The following is a 25000-nucleotide window of genomic DNA, read 5'->3' on the forward strand; positions in this document are numbered from 1 at the left end:
CTAGCTGTCCCCCCGGAAGGCTCCTGGTCTGGATTAAACCCTGGGGTCCAGGCTCCCTTCAATGGGAGGAGGCCCCCTCCTCACACACACACATTGTCATTGTCCAAAAGCACTGGAGAGGCCGCTAGTGTGTGTGTGTGTGTGTGTGTGTGTGTGTGTGAGAGAGAGACACACACACACACACAGAGTGAAATAGACAGCGAGAGAGGTACAGTTGGAGGGAAATATAGATGGGAAGACAAAAGAGACTGTCATAGCATTGCACAGTGAAAATGCTCGGTTTGTGTGCGACCGTGTGGACGTGTGTGTGTGTGTGTGTGTGTGTGTGTGTGTGTGTGTGTGTGTGTGTGTGTGTGTGTGTGTGTGTGTGTGTGTGTGTGTGTGTGTGTGTGTGTGTGTGTGTGTGTGTGTGTGTGTGTGTGTGTGTGTGTGTGTGTGTGTGTGTGTGTGCGCGCGCATCTGTCCATGTGTTATGGTGTGTATAACGTGTGCATGCGTGCATATAGCGGCGCGAACCTCCGCTGCGCGAGTTCCCCCGCAGCGTCCGTGCGACCTCGCATCTGCCTGTGTGTCTGCGGTCAGCCATCTCTGAACACACACCATGTTTTTATGATGGTTTTGTGTGTGTGTGTGTGTGTGTGTGTGTGTGTGTGTGTGTGTGTGTGTGTGTGTGTGTGTGTGTGTGTGTGTGTGTGTGTGTGTGTGTGTGTGTGTGTGTGTGTGTGTGTGTGTGGGGGGGGGGGGGGGGGGGGGAGCGCGCAGCGCACGTCGCTCATAGGCCCCAGAGTGAAATAGCATGTGTGCGCCCAGCGGGTCGCACATTCCTAGCCATCGCCCGTGATTTTCTCAGCCCATTCATCGTGGCGCGTCGGGGGCTTCACTGTAATGGCATTGTCCTGGGGGTCCCCGGCCGGCCCCCTTGCCCTTGCCCGTCCTCCCCCCTGCCCCTGCCCCGGGGGTGGGGTGGGGGGACGGCTGAGACCCCCAGGCCCTTTTGGCCCTCCCTGACAGCGCGGACCCTTCAGCTGCCTGTCAGCCTGCCTGGCCTCCCCCTGGGTGGGACGGACACACTGTATAGGAGGAGAGGGGCTCGGGCGGAGGCAGGAAGGAGTTGACAGTTGTGGCGTTTTTGAAGCGTCTACAGCGCTTTGACGTCGGAAACCCGGAGAGAGAGAGGGAGGGGGGTGGAGGGGGTGGTGTACAAGTACAGTTGTCTTTCAGCTTCAGTTATTTTAAAAATGAAATCAAATGAAAGAAAGCAGGGGGTGCATTTAAGCTCTATTATATTTCTTTGTATGACCGAAGATCTACATACAAGCTCACAACATGTCGCGGGGCGACTCGTTGCTTGTAACACTGCTTGTAACATTGCTATTTGTGGTGAATGTTAGGAATACTTCGGTTCAAGGGGTCAATTAAAGTAAAATGTTTATGACGGCCACCCTAAACTTCTGAGGACTCCTTAGGAGGTCCCGGACCCCCCTGCTGAAGACCCATTCTACATATTCGAAGATGGTGGAAGATAGAGTTGTGTGCGTTGAGAAACCATCTTTTTGTAAAGAATGGAAGTCTGACTCCACTGCCACTAGAGGCCGCTATTTCTTCTATTGAAAATCTCTTAGGGTCATCGTAGATCGCGTCACAAATCAGCCCCACTATTTTACTCATATGGACATGAAGCATCAATTGACGGTGAAACATTACAAATGTATCCAAAGAAATGTGTTATTCTCTCCATACACAGACGTTATATCAAATGTAACTCAATATCATAAAGAGTCATATACCTGACACAATTGGGAGGCTGATATGTTTATCTTTGGATCACAGTTTATGACGTGATTCTAGATGACGCTATGGTATTTTCAGTCGGAAAAAATACTTGTGTGATCCAGGGTACAGCTGGAGTGAAGTCAGGACTTTGGTACTCTATTTCAGTGGTTTTCTCAACCTTTTCAGGCTGGGACCCCCCAAAATGATAATATTTGAACCCCCACTATGACAAGCACTTGGAATGATAGGAGTTGAGGCATTACATTTAGTTTGACTCGGTTCCACAGATAAATATTGTGAAAACAGGAGATTCAAGCTTGTAGACCAGCCATTTTCAAAAATGTTAATTGGCCAATGTTTGACCAGTTATTTTAATAGCATAGTTTGTTTATTGCTATTGATGCAGCAATGGTATTATTTAATTTCATTTCATTGTTTTCCTACGTATTAAAAACCTGGGGGACACCCCACCAAAATCATGTGGGGACCCCCCTGGGGGTCTCGACCCACAGGGTTGAGAACCATGCTCTATTTGTTTGCAAAATGAGTGGAGTTTTCCCAGCGTGCAATGCGGTCAGCAGAGGATGTGTCTCTCTTTTCTCTAAGTCACGTAAACGCTCAGCGGGGAGTCGACAACTTGCACTTCCTATCCCAATGAAAAAGGGAAAAAAAAACAACGTTTCCCCCGGCTAAAAGCAGACGAACCGACCCGGCGCGGTTTGTCCTTCTTTGTTGTTTTGTGAGTTTGAGCGGCGTGGCTGAGACTGAGTTGTGTGAGTGTGTGTGTGCGTGTGTGCTTGTGTGTGTGCGTGAGTGTGTGCGTGCGTGTGTATGTGTGCGTGTGTGTCAGAGTGTGATGAGGTTCCATTGAGTGAACCCAGGCAGACTGGCTGTATGGGAACAACAGGGAGAAGAGAATGGGGGGAAGGCATGGCATCTGCCGTTACATTAGTTCGTCTCTGTCCTTTGGAAACCTCACATGTCCAAGAAAAACGGTCACTTTTCAGCATGCAAAGGTAGCTTGAAACGTGTCACAATTTAGATTCGTTTTTTGGGCTTTTATGCCTTTATTCGATAGGACAGTAGACTGACAGGAAATGGGGTGAGAGATGGGAGACATGCGGCAAAGGTCGTCCGGATTGGAAATCGAACCGGTGACGCCGTCAGGCATCAATGCCTATGCGGCAATGCCTTATGTGGTATGCGCCTGGACCAGTGGGGCCAGCGGGCGCTGGCCTACAAGTTCTCGAAATGGATTCCAGGGGACTCTGTGGGTTCCTTTAGGGGGGTCTAAATTGACCCATACAAGTCTGTAACTCTGACAGTGTACAAATGGAACCAAATGGACCTGTTCCATTTGTACACTGTCAGAGGTAAGGGGAGATCTTGAACTGTGAAAGTGTGAGAAACACTGAAGTAAGGCATTCGTTTACGGGAAAAAACACAAAAAGATAGAATGTGGAGATAAAAGGTTTCTGCCCGACTGCAACGATTTCCTTCCTTATACTCTCTCTCTCTCTCTCTCTCTCTCTCTCTTTCTCTCTCTCTCTCTCTCTCTCTCTCTCTCTCTGTCTCTCTCTTAGTGTGTGAAAGGGCCTGTTCATCATTATTCAAGGACAGACCTGATTAAAGGTGATTAAGCCTTGCCTATCCATCACGGCCGCCTTTCAGCCTGTCACCAGTGCCAACGCTAAAAGGACCCCAGTGTGTGTGTGTGTATGTGTGTGAGTGTGCGTGCGCGCACGTTATTTTTTCATACGTGCGTGTCCAGCTCCGTCCAGCCCCCGTTTGTGTTTTTTCCAAATAAAACCATGATTGCGCTAATTACGAACCATTCCTCAAATTAAAGAAACAGTGCATTTGATGATAATACGAGGCCCCTAAAATATACGTCAAAATAATCCACAGAGGGCTAATTGTGGCGGGCCGGTGAAATGGAGCATGTCAGCTCATTCTTTAGTGGATTATTGAACCAGTATGATGGATGGACAGTCTCCTCTTAATGCCCCATGATGAATGAAGCCAGTGAGAGACTCTCTCTCTCTCTGTCTGTCTCTCTGTCTGTCTGTTTGCCTGTCTGTCTCCTTTTCTCAGCGCTGCTGGGAGCAGTGGCGTTAGTTCAGCAAAAGCCAAGGTATGGCAACATGACTGGTATCTTGCACGAGCGTGAAGCCGCACATGCAAGACACCAGTCATGTTGCCATACCTTAGCAACAGGCATGATGAATTTATTTTAAGAAGTACATTGTATTTGCTTCCCCTGTAGCCAAGGTATGGCAGCTGCCATACCAAGTAAAAGTACCCGTGCTACAATTTAAAGATATACTATAGACATACTACCGTTACAAGTTTTCCAAATTAGTCAAACTCTTTTGATCACCACAAGCTTGATTGGTTACTTTTGAATAGTACATAATCCTAATATAATATAATAAAGTAACTTGGGAAATAAAAGTAGTGAAATTAGTAGTGGAGTATAAGTATACAGTATTGGGGAGAAAAAGGAAATACACCAGTATGTAACGTAAAACTAGGCTTCCTCAAAATGGTACTTAAGTCCAATACTTGATTTAATGTACTTAGTTACACCCCCCCACTCTCTCTCTCTCTCTCTCTCTCTCTCTCTCTCTCTCTCTCTCTCTCTCTCTCTCTCTCTCTCTCTCTCACGGGCTGTCAAAGCGTTACCCTACGTCTAAACTCCAGCCCCCGGGTCTAATAAAAATAAGCTCTTTTTCTAATGAGCGTCGGGACGACAAGGCATCTTGAGTGGCTGAGGTTTTTTCTTCTTTTTTTGGCAGTTTCAGGGGGCAATGTGTGCATGGACCGCACATGGTGGCGAAAAACATACGCTCACACGCACAAAAACACACACACACACACACACACACACACACACACACACACACACACACACACACACACACACACACACACACACACACACACACACACATAACAGGCAACGAGAGAGAGGGAGGGAGAGAGTAGTAGTAGTAGTAGTAAATCGTTGCTGTCGGCAGAAACCTTGTATCTCCACATTCTATCTTTTTTAGTTTTTTTTCCCCGTAAATGAATGGCTTTTTTTTTTTGTTAATTGGTTCCCTACTTCATTGGTTCTCAACCTTTTCGGGCCACGACCCCCCAAGAATCATATTTTAACTGGGAACCCCCCCCTCCCTGACGAGCACTAAGAGTTGAGGCATTACATTTTGTATAACACGGTTCTATTGTAAAAATAGCCGATCTGCATGCTCACAACGCCTCGCAACTTTTGAATTTGAACCTTGAAAAGGAGCAGCAGTTTTGGACATGTAATCTATGAGGTTTCCGCTCGACAGAGAGAGAGAGAGAGAGAGAGACATTAACAGTTCTCACGTTACCCTTTTGCTTTCTGTGCTGCAAAATCATGTTTGCTTTGTGTTTGACCATGCAAGAACATATTGCACAGGACCTTTCAGGCAATAAACGCAGCATCGCACGCGCGCACACACACACACGCACGCACGCACGCACGCACGCACGCACGCACGCACGCACACACGCACACACGCAGGTACGTTCTTTGCAGCAGTAAAGGTGAAACAACCTCCGAAAGAAGTGTTGGCATGGTCGTAATGGCAGGGTGGGAAGTAGTTCAGCCCAGATTAATGGTCTCTGCCGCCCCCCTGGGCTGACCATACACCCCTACACACACACACACACACACACACACACACACACACACACACACACACACACACACACACACACACACACACACACACACACACACACACACACACAGAGGCACACACCATGCTCTCTGCTGGACATGTATACCCTCTAACTGGAGACAAGGCGTACTGTATGTACTGTACAAATTACACACACACACACACTCGCACACACGCACGCACGCACGCACGCACGCACACACACACACACACACACACACACACACACACACACACACACACACACACACCGCTCTCACCGGTCTCTGACACTCTAGTTAGGTGTTGCCCTGAGGAGCACAAGTCCTTTTCTTGATCGATGGTACATTGTGTGTGTGTGTGTGTGTGTGTGTGTGTGTGTGTGTGTGTGTGTGTGTGTGTGTGTCTGTGTGTGTGTCTGTGTGTCTGTGTGTCTGTGTGCGTGCGCGTGTGTGTGGTACTGATTAATGGCGATGTGTGAACTTCCTCGCCAGTAGACTGATCCATCATTTCAACACTCAGGTGAACACTGAGAGAGAGAGAGAGAGGGAGAGAGAGAGAGAGAGAGAGAGAGAGAGGGAGAGAGGGAGAGAGGGAGAGAGGGAGAGAGGGAGGGAGAGAGGGAGAGAGTGTGTGGTCACTAAATGCTTTCTGACAGCTATATGTATCCTTTGTGTGTGTGTGTGTGTGTGTGTTTTTTTTTCTTTCTCAAAACACTTTCTGTTTTTATAGAATTCTTTGATTTGCAGGAGAGTTGATGGATTTCTGATTCATGCTGTTTGTGTCAGACACGACGGTACCACTATGGCAGCGGGGTCCTTGAGGGGAGTTCCAGGGGGTCCCACCCAGTAAATCTATCAGTTCAGCCCCTTTCTCAATCAATTATCTAACAGTGTCAAAGAATTGAGCCAGTGTAGCCCATGTAAAGATCTGATATTGTATTGTCACTGCATGTCACCAGCACAGTAGTGAAGTCTACTAAAGATGAATGCATAGATATACTGTAGGTAAAGACACACAGTTACAGTGGTGAAGTCTATTGAAGATTAATGTATTGATAACGAAACCGTTACAGTAGTCTACCTAAATCCTGCTGACACACATACACATACATCTTTTGGCTTGCCTTGTGTGTTTTTTCTTCTTTTCTTTACTGATTGAAGCCGAGATCATTTAATCGGTCTTGGCTGCAAAGGCAATGACTTCAGTTTTGAAGTTGTTTAATTGAAGCTAAAACACAGTACTGAGTACAGTTTAATACAGTATAATATAATACAGTACCGCAGTGACGAGAATCAATTGAAAGAGTTGGAGGGAAGGAGAATATATTGTGCGTGTGTGCGCGTGCAGTGCGTGTGTGTGTGTGTGTGTGTGTGTGTGTGTGTGTGTGTGTGTGTGTGTGTGTGTGTGTGTGTGTGTGTGTGTGTGTGTGTGTGTGTGTGTGTGTGTGTGTGTGTGTGTGTGTGCTTGCTCTTGTGTGTAGATTGAGCATGTTGTGGAATTCAAAATGTACTTGAGTAAAATGATGAAAGTGTAAAATAAAAATAAAAACATTGGGCAGGTGGGTGGCTATAAGGTGGTTCAAGGTTGTTATTTGGGAATAGCATTAAGAAATGTAAAAAAAGAAAAAGTACAAAAATACATTTTGATTATTAAGCTTAGCTTTGGAATGTATATGAGGTACTAGTTTCCCTTTCTTGGTGGAACTTCCGTGTGCGTGTGTGCATGCGTGCGTGCTTGCGCATGAGTGTGTGTGTGTTTCCTGGGGGGCTTGAAACACTAGAAGTGCCATTTCAGCGTGTTTCCATCGTAGCACCCTACAGAGTGAATGGTAGGAGAGTGTGTGTGTGTGTGTGTGTGTGTGTGCGTGCGTGCGTGTGTGTGTGCGTGTGTGCGTGCGTGCGTGTGTGTCACGCTGTTTCCCTGTCACACCTCCTGCTATCCATGTTGTTTCTGCACAGCCAACACATTTACCTTTCTCTCTGGCTCTCTGTCTTACGGTACACACTCACACTATAGCATGTCATTGCTGTGGGGCAGAAACCTCCTAACTCCATATCTTAACTTTTTCATAATTAACGGCCCCACATTAAAAGTAGCAGAGCCACAAGCTCGAGCTGCGTTTCGAGCTTGTCGATCTGCTGCTTTTGCAATTTTAGAATTCGAATCCTTTTTGGAGCTTTGCGCGTGTGCAAGACACCAATGATGTTGCCATACCTTAGCTTTTACTGAACTGACGCCACTGGGGAGGAATCAGTTGGCAAAAAGTGGTTAAAAAGCATCTAAAGAGAAAAAAAAAAGAAAGCACTTAATTACGTTAACTTAATAAATATAAATACTAAATAATATGGACACAGGTTCTTTTTTCCTTTGAAAAGTAACAGTTTTCAGTTTTGGACATGCAGGTTTCCACCTGACAGAGACGGTATCAAACAGAACACCCACGCACGCACGCACGCACGCACGCACGCACGCACGCACGCACACACACACACACACACACACACACACACACACACACACGCACACAGATGTTTTCACTGCCGTCAGAAACCGAACTGGGCTTGTTTCCAGCACCATCTGCTTCTATTTAGGTTAATAGTTTAGTTCTATCTTTGTTTGTGTCTACCTACTGTACTCTCTACTGTACAGGACCCGCTCCTGGTCCAGATAAGCGGATCCTTATCTAAAAGCCACTGTGTTTACCTGACCATCTGATGCACGCTTAGAAGAAATACATGGTACCGTTTGTAATGTAGTTTAGACACAGTGGGTCGTGTGTGTATATGCAGTACATTCCCTTACGCACGTGCACAGTGCACACGCATGCAAACACACGCGCAATCGCGCATGCATGCAAAAACACACACACGCACGCGCATACACACACCGTACAGACACCGATACGGTGCCGATACACTGGTTGACCTCAGTTTATTCTGTTGACATCGCAACGACACTGTGACTGTGTGTGTGCGTGTGCGTGTGTGTGCGTGTTTGTACGTGTGTGTGTGTGTGTGTGTGTGTGTGTGTGTGTGTGCGTGTGCGTGCATGTGTGCATGTGTGTATGCTGCAGGACTGTGCTGTCATTTATTGCTTGTTTCTTCTTTTCGACTCCTTGCTATTGTGGCTATATGTTACAGCACTTATTTTCCTCTGTATCTGTGGTCCTAACTGCTGTGCTGTGACTGTATTTCCCCTGCGGCGACTCAATGAAGGTGTGTGTTATTGTGTGTGTGAAAGAGAGAGAGAGACAGAGGGGGAGAGAGAGTGCGTGTATGTGGGGAGTGAGAGTCAAAACAGCACCACTTCGGATATCCGAGTATGTGTGATATCTGTCCTGTTGTTGATATCATATGGGGTGTGTGTGTGTGTGTGTGTGTGTGAAAGAGAGAGTAGGTGTTAAAGTCATCACACGGTACATAATATTATTCAGAGTCAGAAGAAGTATGAGACCCACAGACATAGAGTTGACATGGCTACAGACAGACAGACGCGTCAGAGGAGAATGGGAAAGCTCTCCCATGTGAGCTGTGTGTTTTCTTTTGAAAAAGAAAATCAATATGAGAATGGTGAAAAAGCGTGGAAAGGCCCGTATCGATGTCCCCTAATGTCTGACAGGAGCTTTCTGTGTCTCAAACACGCACGCACACACACACACACACACACGCACACGCACACGCGCACACGCACACGCACACACACACACACACACACACACACACACACACACACACACACACACACACACACTCACACTCACACGCACACACACGCAGAAACACTTAGACCGTCACAAACATACAGTGCCACGGCTCTCACTAATTACTGCCGAAACACGATCTCTTCACTCTCCTTTGAAACGTGAGACACACACACACACACACACACACACACAGGTTTGCATTGCCATGCATGTGAGGACGTCGACGGTTTAGGAGGGGAATTCTGCAAACGCAGTTTTTACAGTTGTGTGATATTTCTCAAAATGTCATGCTTTCTATGAAGCCGAAAACAACCGATCCGCACACGATTTGTCGCTCTGCAATGATGCGATGAGCTTGTAGATCGGTGTCGCACACCGAACTGTTTTCGGAGTGCGACACCTGCGCACAACTAAGCATAAATCAGGCATATTAACAACCCCTAACCTCTAATTTCCTAATTTCCACACACACACACACACACACACACACACACACACACACACACACACACACACACACACTGCAGCAGTAACAAGATCCAGTCCGCGTGTGTGTGTGTGTGTGTGTGTGTGTGTGTGTGTGTGTGTGTGTGTGTGTGTGTGTGTGTATGTATGTATGTGTGGGTGGGTGCGGGTGTGCGTGTGCATGCGCGTGTGTGTGTGTGTGTGTGTGTGTGTGAGAAAGAGACTGTGCCAAGCACAAATGACCTACCAGGCCTGCAATTTGCTCAGTCAATAACAAAGGTTACAGGACACCCTCCATCAATAATTAACATGGCTGCCATGGCTCGGCGCTCTGCTAGAGAGCAGACCCTCCCCTCACCTGCTCCTCTCTCTCTCTCTGTCTCTCTCTGTCTGTGTTTCCATCACAGCCTCTGTCTGGATGCTGATGGAGCTCAGGCCTCTCTTCATGCAGAATGTCTTCATCAAACGTTTGACACTGTGCAATTTCAACGTGTATAGCGCTGTTCCGACACGCATTGCTCCGACGTTGCGTTCGTCAGACTCTCGTCATTACTAACCCTAACCGCACGTGTAGCCACATAGTCGGAGTAGGGATGGGACGTTATGAAAATGTCATATCGCAATTATTGTGACCAAAGAAATCGCAATTTACGATATTATCGCGATAAACAAAATCCACTATCCTGGGGCGGAACATTTGCCAAAAGATAGCCGATCTAAGCTCACAACGCGCCAAAACAAAGACATTTGATAGAGAGTCTAAAAAAGACATATGTACAGTATATTATAAATAAATACCTTTTACCAGAGGGTTTAAATGGTACTGGATATGCAGCAAATAAAAGGTGAATTGATCCCAGTGCATGACGGAGGACGATTTCACGATAAATTAAAACTCCACAATATGATTATTGTGAGTGTTTTTTATCACGATAAACGATAATATCACTTATCGTCCCATCCCTAAGTCGGAGTAATGAGACGTTGGACATTTGTATTTCTTCCTGACAACAATTCGGATATTCCAATAACTGTCGTATCGGTTGATACCAAGTACCGATCTAATACCAGTGTGTAGTAAAAAAAAAGGGAAAACCAGACTTCCTTGAAGGTGTTCAAAACGGACCCTTCCAGAACTCAATACTGTCAATGCTTGCACATTAGCCCTTGGCTCTGGACATGCATATGAAAATCTAACACACTCATTCTTAGCCCAATAAGACCTGGGGCCGATATTACAAATGCCTTCCAAGTATATCTGCTGTTTTTTGATAACCAACGCAAAACATCTAAAATTAGATAATTTGTTTGGTGCAGCTGTGTTGCTTACTAGGGGCGGCATAGCTCAGGGGTAGAGAAACTGGTATTAGAGCACGAAGGGTATAAATCCCGAAGGGTTCCCAGTTCGAATCCGGGCTCCCCCTGAGTTAATGTCGAAGGGTCCTTGGGCAAGACTCTGAACCCCTAATTGCCTCCGGTGAGTAGGTTGGTGCCTTGCATGGCTTCCTCCGCCACCGGTGTATGAATGTGTGTGTGAATGGGTGAATGTAATGCACAATCTATGTAAAGCGCTTTGGATTAAAAGCGCTATATAAATGCACCATTTACCATTTACCATTTACTAGTCTGCCCGGGGTTTCCTCCCCCTTTAACTTCAATCTTGTGAATCCAAAAATATACGAGAACCAAAATTTCACGTTCCTTATTAAAACGTAATAATGCCGTACCCTCACAAACATTTCCGTCAGCGTCAACAATTTCCATTCCCCCCCCATCGTTTAATTCTCCCAGGCTATATCTGCCTACAGCTTCTAAGAATAAAAACCTTGAAAGGGGATTTTTTCTCTCTTAATCGCTGCTCGTTTTAGAACTGCAAGAGGCGTCTTAATTAAGAAGGAAATCTTTAACTAAAACCTCTTGACTCGCTCAACCCTGAAGCATCGTCAGGGTTCGTTTTGCCCTAGAAAGTCAAACGGAGCTGACTACAGCAGTGATTCCCAAACAGTGGATCACAGAAACATTTGGGGTTCGCGGACCCATGTATAATATTATTATTTCAAAAGATCAAAAAATACAAATAGAATTGTTTCAGGCATAGAAAAAGAAAATCTATAATTTGATGAATGCATATACAATCTAAGAAACTGCAAGTGCAGCGCTGCGAGCCTGTAGATCTGCTTGAAAGTTGTGATCTTTTTGAAAAGTTGTGAAAATGTGTGCAAATCTTTGAATATGTATTTTTAAAATTTTGCTTCTGAGGGGTCCCTGGAACGAAATATTTTGAGATGGGGGTCTGTGGGCAAATACATATCATTTTGGGGGTCCATCACATGAAAAAGTTTGAGCACCACTGACATAGAAACATGATTCAAAATATATTTAAAGACTTGCACACATTTTCATGATTTTTCAAAAATAGCAGTTCTACAAGCTTGCAGCTTGTGAAAATGTATATCTGCTTTTTTTTTTTCAATAGTTAGCACAAAATAATGGGTAATTTGTGTTCCAGTTCCATTTATTTCTGCTCACTTCTTTGTGCTATCACATCCTATTCCACTTGCTTATCCTGTAGCCCGTATGAGTTCTCTCTCCTGATTGGATAAAACTGGTATCCTGACCTGAACATTTATTTTCTGTTACTAAAGATCTGGAGAGACAGGGAGACAACTGTTACTGAACAAACACTATATTTAGCAACGGTTACTATCACAATATAGAGCTATTTAAAACACTTACCTTGGCTTAATACTAGAGCATCATTTTCACCACCTTAAAGTCATTATGTTTCTCTTGAACCATGTTCTAGTATACTGTATCTTTGGATGAATGACCCGTTGTGAGCTTGATCTGCTATTTTCACTATATTTGAAATAGGGGCCCTATTTCAAATATAGTGAAAATAGCACTCCTATTAGTACACTTTAGCGCGGCTTAAGCATACTTTTTCCTTTCCTATAGGATTGAGTCGAAAGTACAATAGTTGTCTTTGAAATGTAGTGGAGTGAAAGTCTTAAGTACCCCCACAAATAAGTTGTAAGTTTTTTCGCGAAGTAAAGCCCTGCTTCATCAGATAAAGCTGTCGAACGAGGCGTTGTGTGCTTGTAGATCGGCTGTTTTCACTAGTTTAGGTAATTTTTTTAAATGATAAAAACGAACAGTTTTGGACATACAAGGTTTTCACCCGACAACGACGAAATAGTCCTACTCAAGTAAAGTAGGCCTACATGTTGTCTCTGTCAGGTGGAAACCTCCTATGTCCAAAAGATAGTCCATATACGGTACGAGGGACATCAAAGGCCTGGTTACCTGCTGACATGTGACCTGGCATCACCTCCCCTCTGACCTCGTGAGCCCTCACCCCCATGACCTGTCTGCTAACCCCATTGAAGGCACAGACAAGGGAAACAGCTCTGTCCTTGACCCCTGTCTGTCAACACTCCCTCACACACACATGCACGCACGCACGCATGCGCACGCGCTCGCGCACACACACACACACACACACACACACACACACACACACACACACACACACACACACACACACACACACACACACACACACACACACACACACGTGCGCGCACAGTGGTAACAGCATCTAAACGACTGATATCTCTCTTTCTCTCCTCCCTGTTCTGTTTCTCTAAGGTCACATTGACCTCCTCTCCTCTCCTCTCCTCTCCTCTCCTCTCCTCTCCTCTCCTCTCCTCTCCTCTCCTCTCCTCTCCTCTCCTCTCCTCTCCTCTCCTCTCCTCTCTCGTTTCTTATCTCAGAGTGTTCATTCTTTCTTTCTTTCCTTCCTTCCCCGCCTCTCCTGTTCCATCCGTCTTTCAGTCAGCGGAACAGCTCTTTAGACGGAACACTCCCATCGAACTGGAAACAATCTAGAAACCATTGACAGTAAAGTGCATTTCTTACCTAAAAAACAACTTTCTTCCTCCTGTTATGACTGGCTTCTGCTTCCAATTTATAGAAACATTTTGGAGCCTTTTGGGAAACCTTACCGTTTATTTTCCTCTCTTATGTGCCCAGTAAGATCCTAAAGTTATCCATTTGTAACTCTTAAGAGACTACAAAGGTCACATTTGCACACTGTTAGGATGTGTTTAGATTGCTTTGTTTGCGCTGTTGGCCCTGTTGCGTCAATGCATGCGTGATGACGTCACTTGGTCACATGAGCGCAGACAGGATGTTATTGTGTAACTTACTGTATGGGCTAGTGTTGATCATAGCTGTTCACTGCCGATCAAAATTTGGACATTTTGCCGCACGCGGCCACAGTTTTAGCCATAAAACAAACATCGGAGATAAAGGGCTTTAAAGATGGGGAAATGCATTGGAGTATACAGAGAAAAACGGCCGCGCGATGCTCTCAGCGTCGACTCGAAGCGACTAGCGGCTAATGGGCTACATCCAGGCGTAGCCCCGACCTAACGGTGAGATATAAAGTTATACTGTAATTACAGTAAACGCGTCCAACGCGTCGTGGGCATCCAGCGACATCAAAGAAATTGTCGCGTAGACACCTTGTGGGCACCCGCTGTGTTTTAATACTTCTAAAATGACAAATTAAACATTGGTCAAATTATCAAATATTAGAGGAAGAAATTGTGAAAATAGCCGATCTACATGCTCACAGAGGTGTTGTGAGCATGTAGATCTGCTATTTTCTCTTAGTGCTCGTCAGGGTGGAGGGTCCCCAGATAAAATATGAATATTTTGGGGGTCGCATTCTGAAAAGGTTGAGAACCACTGCACTAGAAGATGAAAAGATGCACGTTAGTTTGTCACCAGTTAATATTCGGGCTTGACACAGGTTCTTTTTTTTTTGTCAGGGGTGATAAATCAGGCTAAAATCGTCCTTAAAATCGTGTTGTGCCTACAGGCCTTAACACATCCATGGATCAAGGACAGCTTGTGAGGGCTGTCTGGAAGAGAGACTATATTCTCTTTCAACAAGGTAAAGCCCACACTGGAAAGGAACAGCTAGCCCTCCCTCGCCACCGCAGCCCCCTCCACCTCCTCTTCCTCACCCCCACCCTCTTTAGCAGGGGTTCTTTCTTTTATTATGCAGATCAGCCATTGGATCAGATCGCTTAATTAGCGCTTTTGAGTGCCAGGGCTTCACGGAGGAGAGGACCCACCGCGCGCACGACGTCCATGACCGTACACACACACACACACACACACACACACGCACGCACGCACGCACGCACGCACGCACACACACACACACACACACACACACACACAGTCCTCTCAGTCCGGCAGGCTGTGCGTTGAAGAGGCTCTTTGAGTGTGTCAGAGATAAACACAGATGAATAGCAGGGCTCTACCCGGCCCATTAGACGGACAGTTTAGCCTCGCAAACAACCATGCGCTGCCATCATCACAGCCTGGCTCAGAGTAGGCTGTTGTACGCCAAACACTGACATAATTTGGTATTAACTCTCTTCACCCAGAGATAGTTTGCTATAAACTCAACTATACGCCAAACACTGACATAGTTTGGTATTAACTCTCCCCACACAGACAGAATTTGTTATAAACTCTCCCCAGGCGTATAGTAGAGTTAATACCAAACTATGTCAGTGTGAGGCGTATAGTTGAGTTTATAGCAAACTATCTCTGGGTGAAGAGAGTTAATACCAAACTATGTCAGTGTGGGGAGAGTTAATACCAAACTATGTTAGTGTGGGGAGAGTTAATACCAAACTATATCAGTGTGGGGAGTGTTTTTTAACAAACTATGTCAGTTGTGGGGAGTGTTTTTAATAAACTATATCAGTGTGGGTGAGTTAATAGCAAACTATGTCAGTGTGGAGCTTACAGTAGAGTTGTCTCTCCCTCGCTTACAGAAGTGGTTAGCGCATGTTTTGTCAAAAGGGTTAGGGTTAGTATCGTAATCTACACAGTAACTTGTAACTAGTTAGTTTTCAAATAATTGTTGTGAAATTAAAAAAGAAAAAGGACAATATTTTGCCTCTTAGATGCTGTGGAGTAAGAAGTAGGTTTACCAAGTGTGAACAAATGGACCTAAAGAAAAAACTCATCACTTTTCCCTGCTCTTTCCCTGAAAGTTCCCTGAAAAGTCAAAAATAATAATCACCATTTCACACCTGGCACCATTTCACATCCTGGCAAGTGTCAGACTTTCTCCATGAAAAGGGTTTGAATTTCCCAGTGATTTGCCAATGAATTGCCAATGGCGGGCCCCTTTTGAAATTCTCCAACGTCGCATCTGTAGTTACTTTCCACCGCTGGGGAATCGAATCCCCCCGGCTTCCGCGGTGGCAAGCGGGCGGGCATGGGGGCAGAGACTTTACCCGCCGGCACCGGCCCGGGCGCCTGGGATGAGCTACTCTGATTCAATAAAGCTCTTTGAAGATGATAAAAGGAGAGCGGGGGAGAGAGAGTGGGAGAGAAGGAGCTTTGGCTGCATATAAACCGAAGTGGCTCTGCAGGTCAAGGTGAAGGCGCTCTACTGGGGATAGGAGGGAATATAAAACGCTGTACCAGATATGCACTGACCTAAACCCCCGCGTCCTGGTTTCCAACCCCCCTCAGGACCTGTCATATATCATCCCCCCCCCCTCTATTCCGCACCGCGTCGTGGATCTACTGTACCGCCATGCCAAGACAGCACAAAGTCCTTTTTACATCATCCTTAGCCAAAGGCATCATCATGTACTTCGCACAAAAAAAAATATGTAACTCGTAATGTCCTCATTTCGGGGCTGTGCATGATATCCCCTTTTTCTCAAACTCATTCCTTATGCTGAGAATCTCCAATCTAAGCCTAAGTACACGGTAAAGTCCTTCAATGTATCCATTTGGGACTCTGGTTTGTGAGTGTGCATGTGTGTGCAGAGAGTGTGCAAACGGACCCTTACCATTTGGTTACATAATACACTCTCAGGCCGGGTTCACATTTTGAGGCACATTCTTTATGCTTTACCTATAGGGGGAGGCGGGGGGGTAAAGCACCGTCCAATTCATTCTCTATGGAAGTCACGTGTTTTGACGTGGCAAGCTTGCTCTAAGCTTTCCTTAAGGAGTACCACCTATTAGCAGTCCAAACACACGCGCGCAAACACATGCACACACAGTTCACTCAGTCCAGCAGGCTGTGAGTTGAAGAATTCTCCAGAGAATTGTGACTGGGGGGGCTATGGGGGGGATGGCTTTTTTTTAGAGCGGGGGCTTGTGAATTTTGGCAACAAACAATAATGAATAATACTAATACGACAAACGTGATTCTCTCGCTTAGGCAGATGCCAGCTCCAAATCTGTGGACTGTAGGTGATTGGATAGGGTTTTTGTGAGGCTGAAGATGCTTTCCAGCAGTGGCATGCAGAACAAACTGTCCATATTGTATGGTTTACATAGAAGTCAGTCAGTTGTCTTTCACATATATACATACATATTGTGGGGAGGGGGGCTTAGGGGGGGCTAGTCTTTCACCAGGAGGGGCTAAAGCCCCCCCCCCAGAGCCGTCCCTGGTAAAAGGGCAGGGGCTCATATGTGTGCACGTGCCTGGTTCTGTGTGTGTGTGTGTGTGTGTGTGTGTGTGTGTGTGTGTGTGTGTGTGTGTGTGTGTGTGTGTGTGTGTGTGTGTGTGTGTGTGTGTGTGTGTAGGTGTGTGTGTGTGTGTGTAGTGGATGTGAGTACACAGGCTGCCATGTACAGAGCAGCAAGCCTGTAACGCAGTGCTCTGTCATGTGAGCAAAGAGTCACATGATCAGAGCGAAGTGACTCAGTAATTGGACGTGAGGGAGACGGAGAGCTCTTGGGCCATGAGAGCACGCCACTTATCAAGCCGTGCGGGGACGTTGGCTTGTTGTCATCCTGCTGATCCGCTTGTTACCCACGCATCAGCTGAGACAAATTGATCTTTATTTGACAAATTAGATGTCTGTGACATTACACACTGCTGGAGTTATGAAGATGTACAGTCTCTGTCTCTCTCTTCCTCTCTCTCTCTGTCTCTGTCTCTCTCTCTCTCTCTCTCTCTCTCTCTCTCTCTCTCTCTGTCTGTCTGTCTGTCTGTCTGTCTGTCCGTCTGTCTCTGTCTCTCTCTCTGTGACAACCTCTCTCGTCCTCTATTCTGGGACGTCCGTCTTTGGAATTGTGGGACAATAAAACGTGGCTAATAATGGAGCCAGCCAGGGTCTTTTTGGTTCTCTCCCTCTCTCTTACTTATTCTCTCTCTCTCTCTCTCTCTCTCTCTCTCTCTCTCTCTCTCTCTCTCTCTCTCAATCTCTCTCTCTCTCAATCTCTCTCTAGCTTCCTATGTCTGCAAGTCTCTCTCTCTCTCATACATCTCACACATCACACATTAACGACACATCTAAAGTTAGACCAAACACCGCACGCACGCACGCACGCACACACACACACACACACACACACACACACACACACACACACACACACACACACACACACACACACACACACACACACACACACACACATACACCGTTGAGGCTGTGAATGGCTGTCATGCATTTCTAAGTGGAGTCAATGAGGGTGTGTGTGTGTGTGTGTGTGTGTGTGTGTGTGTGTGTGTGTGTGTGTGTGTGTGTGTGTGTGTGTGTGTGTGTGTGTGTGTGTGTGTGTGTGTGTGTGTGTGTGTGTGTGTGTGTGTGTGTGTGTGTGTGGCGTGCACGCGCAACAGCACGCATGTCCAGGTGGGACTAGAGGTGTGTGGATTCAGAGATGATGACGTCTCTCTCTCTCTCTCTCTCTCTCTCTCTCTCTCTCTCTCTCTCTCTGGAAGAACCTCCAATATTCACCTCACTTTTAAACATCTTGACTCCTAAAGGCATGAAGGACGTTGTGTGTGTGTGTGTGTGTGTGTGTGTGTGTGTGTGTGTGTGTGTGTGTGTGTGTGTGCGCGCGTGTGCTATGGGACTACAGCTGGCTTTGCACAGAGGTCTATAAAATGGGGCAAAATAGGGCAAGCAGGGCTGGCCAACTGCACGCACGCACGCACGCACGCACGCACAGTTTGCGTTCTACCCAGTCTCTCACTTTCTGCTCTACTGCCTCACATCAGCCAGAGAGAGAGAGGGGGGGGGGGGGGATAGACAGAGACAGAGAGAGACAGAGTGGCAGACATGAGGAAGACAGAATTACAGGTCTTTTCCCACAAAACCATTGAACGTGTCTAAGAGCGGTTAATAACTGTTCCAGTTGCATTTCCATGTGCACACATCATTTCATTGCTGTCGGGGCATAAAGCTCTTATCTCCGTATTCTAACGCAGTGGTGCTCAACCTGTGGGTCAGGACACCCAGGGGGGTCCCCAAATTATTTTGTGGGGTCCCCAGATGATTAGCTTAACACAATAACTGCCGGGCGCCGCTAGGTGCCGCTAGAGTGCCAGCCATTCTCCCGTAGGCATTCACTATCACATCCGGGTCGCCAGCCTGAACTGGCTTGGCTTTTCACTCGAATGAGTGCTATGCTAGCGAGCCGGAGGAAGTTAGCTTTCAGTTAGCAATCGGCTATGTAATTTTTTAGAAGACCGATCTAAAGTTATTCAGCCGCCAAAAAAACTTTTCTGCTGGCCTCGGAACACAATCCGGAGAAAATCCGCTGTAAAGATGTGTTTTTCTATTAAAGTGGGCGGCGTGGCTCGGCCTTTTTTTCCCATTACGGGCCGTGTAAACAGAATCGCGGCCTTGTGCTTGGATGGAAAATTCGACCGGGGCTTCCGTTGATGCCTCCGATTATTTAATTCATTTTACTAAAGGAACCGTAAAATGTCGGTTCTTGTAATCCTTAATACGTCTTGCTGAAACAGCGTTTTTTTGGGGGGGCCCTAAACTTTTTTCTAAACCATTTTCAATGGAATAAATCATCGGGACAAGTAGAATGGCTCGTTGGGAAGCGGTGGAGGTAGGGCTGTCACGATTAGGATTTTCTCCAGACGATTAATTGTCATACAAATAATCGCCGATTGACGAATATATCGTCTTTTTTCCCCCCTTCATTTTATGCCACTATGATAATAGGCTTTGAGCTCATACTTAATGAGCAATTTAATTGCTTTTTAAACATCAGTTCAGTGGTGTAAAGTAACTATTAAGTACATTTACTTGCTAACTTTAGCCCTATTTTATACCGTAGCTATTTGAAAATAAATAGCCGATCTGTAGGCTCACAACGCGTTGCGGTGCGTTGTGAAAATAGCCGATCTACAAGCTTGCGGTGCGTTGTGAAAATAGCCAATCTACAAGCTCACAACGCGTCGCGTTGCGTTGTGAAAATAGCCGATCTACAAGCTCACAACGCGTCGCGGTGGGTTGTGAAAATAGCCGATCTACAAGCTCACAACGCGTCGCGCTGCGTTGTGAAAATAGCAGACAACTGCAAAAATAGCCGACAGCTGAAAATAGCGACAGTAGCCTAATAGGCCTAATGTTTATCACGACCACGATCCAACATCTATAGTTAGTTAGTCGCCGTCTGTGTGTAATCATCATCATCATCCTCTCTCTCCACAGCAGAGCAGCAGTGCTAAGCTTAGCTCTGGTGGACCAGAGCTATGCTAAGCTAAGCTGCAGTAAAGGCACTGACTCCAGTCCTCTGTGTTGAAACGAAAGTGAACGCCTTTTTCTGTATCGTATCAAAAGGAATATATAGTCCCGGGATGTGTATGGTACATGTGTCTGTTCCGACCGTCTGGAAAAAACAAACTGTTTAAGCATTTAGCCTGCCTGTGCTGTGTGACAGTGCGTGCCGTGCTGCTGTTGTGTTGACTGACTGTGACTGAGGAGGACCAGCATTGAGCGTTCACGGGTCCCCGTGGCAACAAGGGGGAGGCGCATTCAAGAATGCAAGTGTTGACGTGAGGTTTAACTTGTTTAAGAATGGTTTTATTGTCAAAACTCACTACTTTTTTAATTAAATTAGATAATTGACGATAATCGCGAATATGAAAAATATTCGCGAATATGAAAAATAATCGCGAATAGACGATTATGTATTAATCGTGACAGCCCTAGGTGGAGGAGCCAGGACCACCCACGTCGCTACTAGCAGCTCAGGGTAAGCGAAATAGATTAAAAAATTAGTATTGGAATGGAAAAAAGAACCGAGATTATTCGGTTTTCGCACAGAATGAGTTAATGTGAAACATTGTTTTCTCACTCAACAGTAAACAAACCAACATAAAGTTTAAGTGTATAGAGGGTATCTGCACATTTCTAAAGTGACAATTTAAGGACTTTTTAATCTATCTATAAATGCGACAAATCTCTGTCTGTCTGTCTGTCTGTATGTAATCCGCGTATCTCGAGAACCGTTCGTCCCACCGGCTTCAGATTCGGCACGCGCGTTCCCCACTGCGGCGCAGAGTGCAGTGCCGGGCCTCGACCCGACCCGACACACGGTTTTCCCGAACCGGCGCGAAACGTTAGGAATCTCCTTATGCAGAGCTGATTGTTGACATCAGGCTGTTCCGGAGGAAATCGGTGCAAGAGCTGACTCATTGTGACATCACTTCATAAAAGGCTCTGACATCACGTAATGGACACAGGCAAACAGATGGTCAAAAACGGGTCCTATGACAACAGGTATAATGGGGTTTGCATTAAAGGGGGAACCGGCACTCTGTCTGCAACACAGTCGGAGGCACAGACAGATACAGAGGTCTCCATAATGGGCAAACAGAAGGTCAAAACGGGTCCTACAGAGATCTCCATATATGGGCATAAAATGGACACAGACAGACAGATCCTATGACAACAGGTCCTACAGAGATCTCCATATATATATCGGCATAAGGGGACAAAGGCAAACAGATGGTCAAAACGGGTCCTATGACAACAGGTATATTGGGGTTTGCATTAAAGGGTGGGGACAAAGGCAAACAGATGGTCAAAACGTGTCCTATGACAACAGGTATATTGGGGTTTGCATTAAAGGGTGGGGCATTCATGGGGTCCGCTCCAAAAAAGAAAATAAAAGAGACAAAGACAAACATAAGACAAGCAACAACGCGTGGGACTGGGAGGATGACTTGAATGATGCAGATTTAAGCAGGCTGTGTATTCTGCTTAAAGAAGAAACAAACAAAAAGCGACAGAGATCTCATATATGGGCATAAAATGGACGCAGATAAACAGATATCTCCATATACGGGCATAAAGGGACACAGACAGACAGATACAGAGATCTCCATATATGGGCATAAAATGGACGCAAATAGACAGATATCTCCATATATACGGGCATATATGGGCATAAAATGGACCCAGAACTATATCTGCAGTGATCTCCATATATGGACATAAAATGGACGCCGACAGACAGACAGATACAGAATTCTCCATATATGGGCATAAATGGACACAGGCAAACAGATGGTCAAAACGGGTCCTATGACAACAGGTATAATGGGGTTTGCATTAAAGGGCGGGGCATTCATTCCCTATTTACATCGTTCCCGAGTTGGCCAGGTTGCCGCGTCTAAAATGACAAATTAAGCTCTAAAGCTAAGCTCTAAAATGACAAATTAAACCCTGGCCATAATTGTCAAATATCAGAGGTAGAAATTGTGAAAATAGTCGATCTACATGCTCACAATGCTGTTTTCACAATAGAACCATGTTACACAAATAGTAATGCCTCAACTCTTAGTGCTCGTCAGGGTGGGGGTCCCCAGTTCAAATATGATTATTTTTGGGGGAGTCGCGAAAAGGTTGACCACTGTTCTAACGCTGTGTGTTTTTGAGCGGTGCTAGCCGCTCCACTACGAATCCCCAAGTTCAAAACGTGGCGTGAAGCGGCGCGTTTTGAGCTTGTAGATCTGCTGCTTTTGATGCTCTTGAATTTGAATCCTGAAACGTAACAGTTTTAGATTAAGGGCCACAGACCCCCCTTTCATACCTTTTTTTTATCATCAGCAAATTAATGTTTTATTTTGTGTTTGTTTGTCATGATCGTTTCCGTTAAGGCATTATGTTGGATTCATATACTTTTTAATGTAATAATAACTGAATCACTAAAACTTTAATATTCACCGCATCTTTGACGAAAATTGGCGATCTAGCTCGATCTAGCCTGTTAGTTTGTTTATCTGCAATTTTTGGTGAATGTTCCCGCCAGAATGGGGATGCTAGGGTTCAAGTGCATTTAATAAATACATAACTACATATTTGTGTCACACGAAGATCCCCCCCCCCCCCACACACACACACACACACACACATACACACACCCCTGTATTAACTGCACGCACACATGCACGCACACACACACACACGCGCACACACACACACAGCTTTCCTGTGTGATTTAGTGCAGCAAGGCGTTGTGTGTTTGTGTACACACTAACCGTGCCCGGTGGCAACCACGGTTTCCATGCCAACGCAGTGGGATAAATACAGATGTGTGTCCCTCTGGGACGGACGGACAGACAGACAGACAGACAGACAGACAGACAGACAGACAGACAGACAGACAGACAGACAGACAGACAGACAGACAGACAGACAGACAGACAGACAGACAGACAGACAGACAGACAGACAGACAGACAGACAGGGGACGCACAAATAGGACACGTCGGGACAGTGGCTTGTTATTTCAATTCCAAATGCATCATTCAACATGGAAAGGGGCGTAGTGTGTGTGTCTGTCTGTGTGTGTGTGTGTGTGTGTTTGTGTGTATTTGTGTGTGCATGTGTGTGTGTGTGTGTGTGTGTGTGGGACAACAACAGAAAGACAGTTTTATTGACCACTGCCACAGAGGGGACATGTTCTTTCTTTTAAGAGAAAATAGGCCATCTAGAACACTCGCGCAGGCTCATGCACAAGTACACACATACACACATTCATATGCACGCATGCAAGCACACACGCGCACACACACACGCACGCGCACACGCACACGCACACGCACACACACACACACACACACACACACACACACACACACACACACACACACATACACACACATACACACAGAGATGGCCTATTTCCCTTGTCCTTAGTGCAGCTCCATCCTCATGAAGGACACCAGCGTGTCTACATTTTGCATAACCATTGGTTAACACTAGACCACAGCATCCAGCCAATAAGGACAACACGTTCATTTATCACACGGCTTGGTTGAATGCTTGATTCTGATTGGTCAGTCGCTGAAATCAGCGGTCTGATATTTCTGGATAACAGACCACTCCGCTCTATAACAGACCGATGCCTAATAAAAGGCTCAGAGGACCTGCTGCACTCTAAGGCAGCACTGTGTGAATCTTGTGCTGTATCCAACATTGTCAGCCATGTAAACAAACACACAGTGTCATTTACAACTAAACGTGGCTCTCAGTCAAGAATGTTTTTGAAAACATTTGAAGCGAGACATAGACGATGCAGTATAACGAAATATGGATTCTATTTGAGCAACACTTCCTTGTTTGCGTCGAGGCGACGTTCGCTCTGCGGACGGCCACTGCAACACTTGTGGAATACTTTCACTACTATAAGCAAGGAAATATTTCTTTATTGTTGTACTTATTAAGTAGCCGTCAAAGCCGTGTAATAAACAGGATAGCGTCTCGCTCAGCGGTCATTATCGAGTGATAGTATCCCTTCAGGCTGATATGGCACCGACGCGGAGCGGAGGTGCCATATCAGCCCATATCAGTGATCAGCCCAGAATCAGTGGGATTCTATCACTTGATAATGACTGCTAAGCGAGACGTTATCCCTTACTTATCACTTCTGTTATTTATCGATAACAGACCGCCTGCTGTGAACCAGGCCAAACGCCAGCGGACATGTCATCACTGTATACATTTTCCCAGAAATGTTCCTTCAGAACGATACTGGACCACAACCAAGTTAACATTTTAGGTAACAAAAGTCATCTCTGGCAACCAGGCATTTCCACTGTGTTTTGTTATTTGCTGTATCCAACATGGCAACAGCCATGTCAACACACTACGGCTACATTTACAACTAAAACAGTATACTCAAAAACGTTTTGAAAACATCTGAGGCAATGCAGTGACATAATATTGATTCATATTTGATCAACACTTTCTTACCAGAGTTTTGCGAGCCAGCAATCTATGGATTATTGTCATTACAGTAAAATAAATCGTAAATGGTGCATTCATAGTGCCTTTAAGGCTCTTTACAGAGACTGTGCATTACATTCACCCATTCACACAGACATCTGCATAACCCGATGGCGGAGGAAACCATGCAAGGCACCAACCTGCTCATCGGGAGCAACTAGAGGTTCAGTGTTTTGCTCAAGGACAGCCTGGGATCAAACTGGGAACCTTTCGATTCCCAAGTGGCCACTCTACCTCTTTAGTCACTGCTGCTATGAAACCCT

General features: G+C 45.8%; 1 protein-coding gene across 1 annotated transcript in view; it reads left to right on the forward strand.

Moving 5' to 3' along the window:
* epha3 (eph receptor A3) overlaps positions 1-25000 on the forward strand; it is a 197778-nt gene that overhangs the window by 78221 nt on the left and 94557 nt on the right. The gene's annotated exons all lie outside the window — the stretch shown is intronic.

The sequence above is a fragment of the Nannobrachium achirus genome (genome assembly GCF_963921795.1).
Source record: "Nannobrachium achirus genome assembly, chromosome: 22".
Taxonomy (NCBI): domain Eukaryota; kingdom Metazoa; phylum Chordata; class Actinopteri; order Myctophiformes; family Myctophidae; genus Nannobrachium; species Nannobrachium achirus.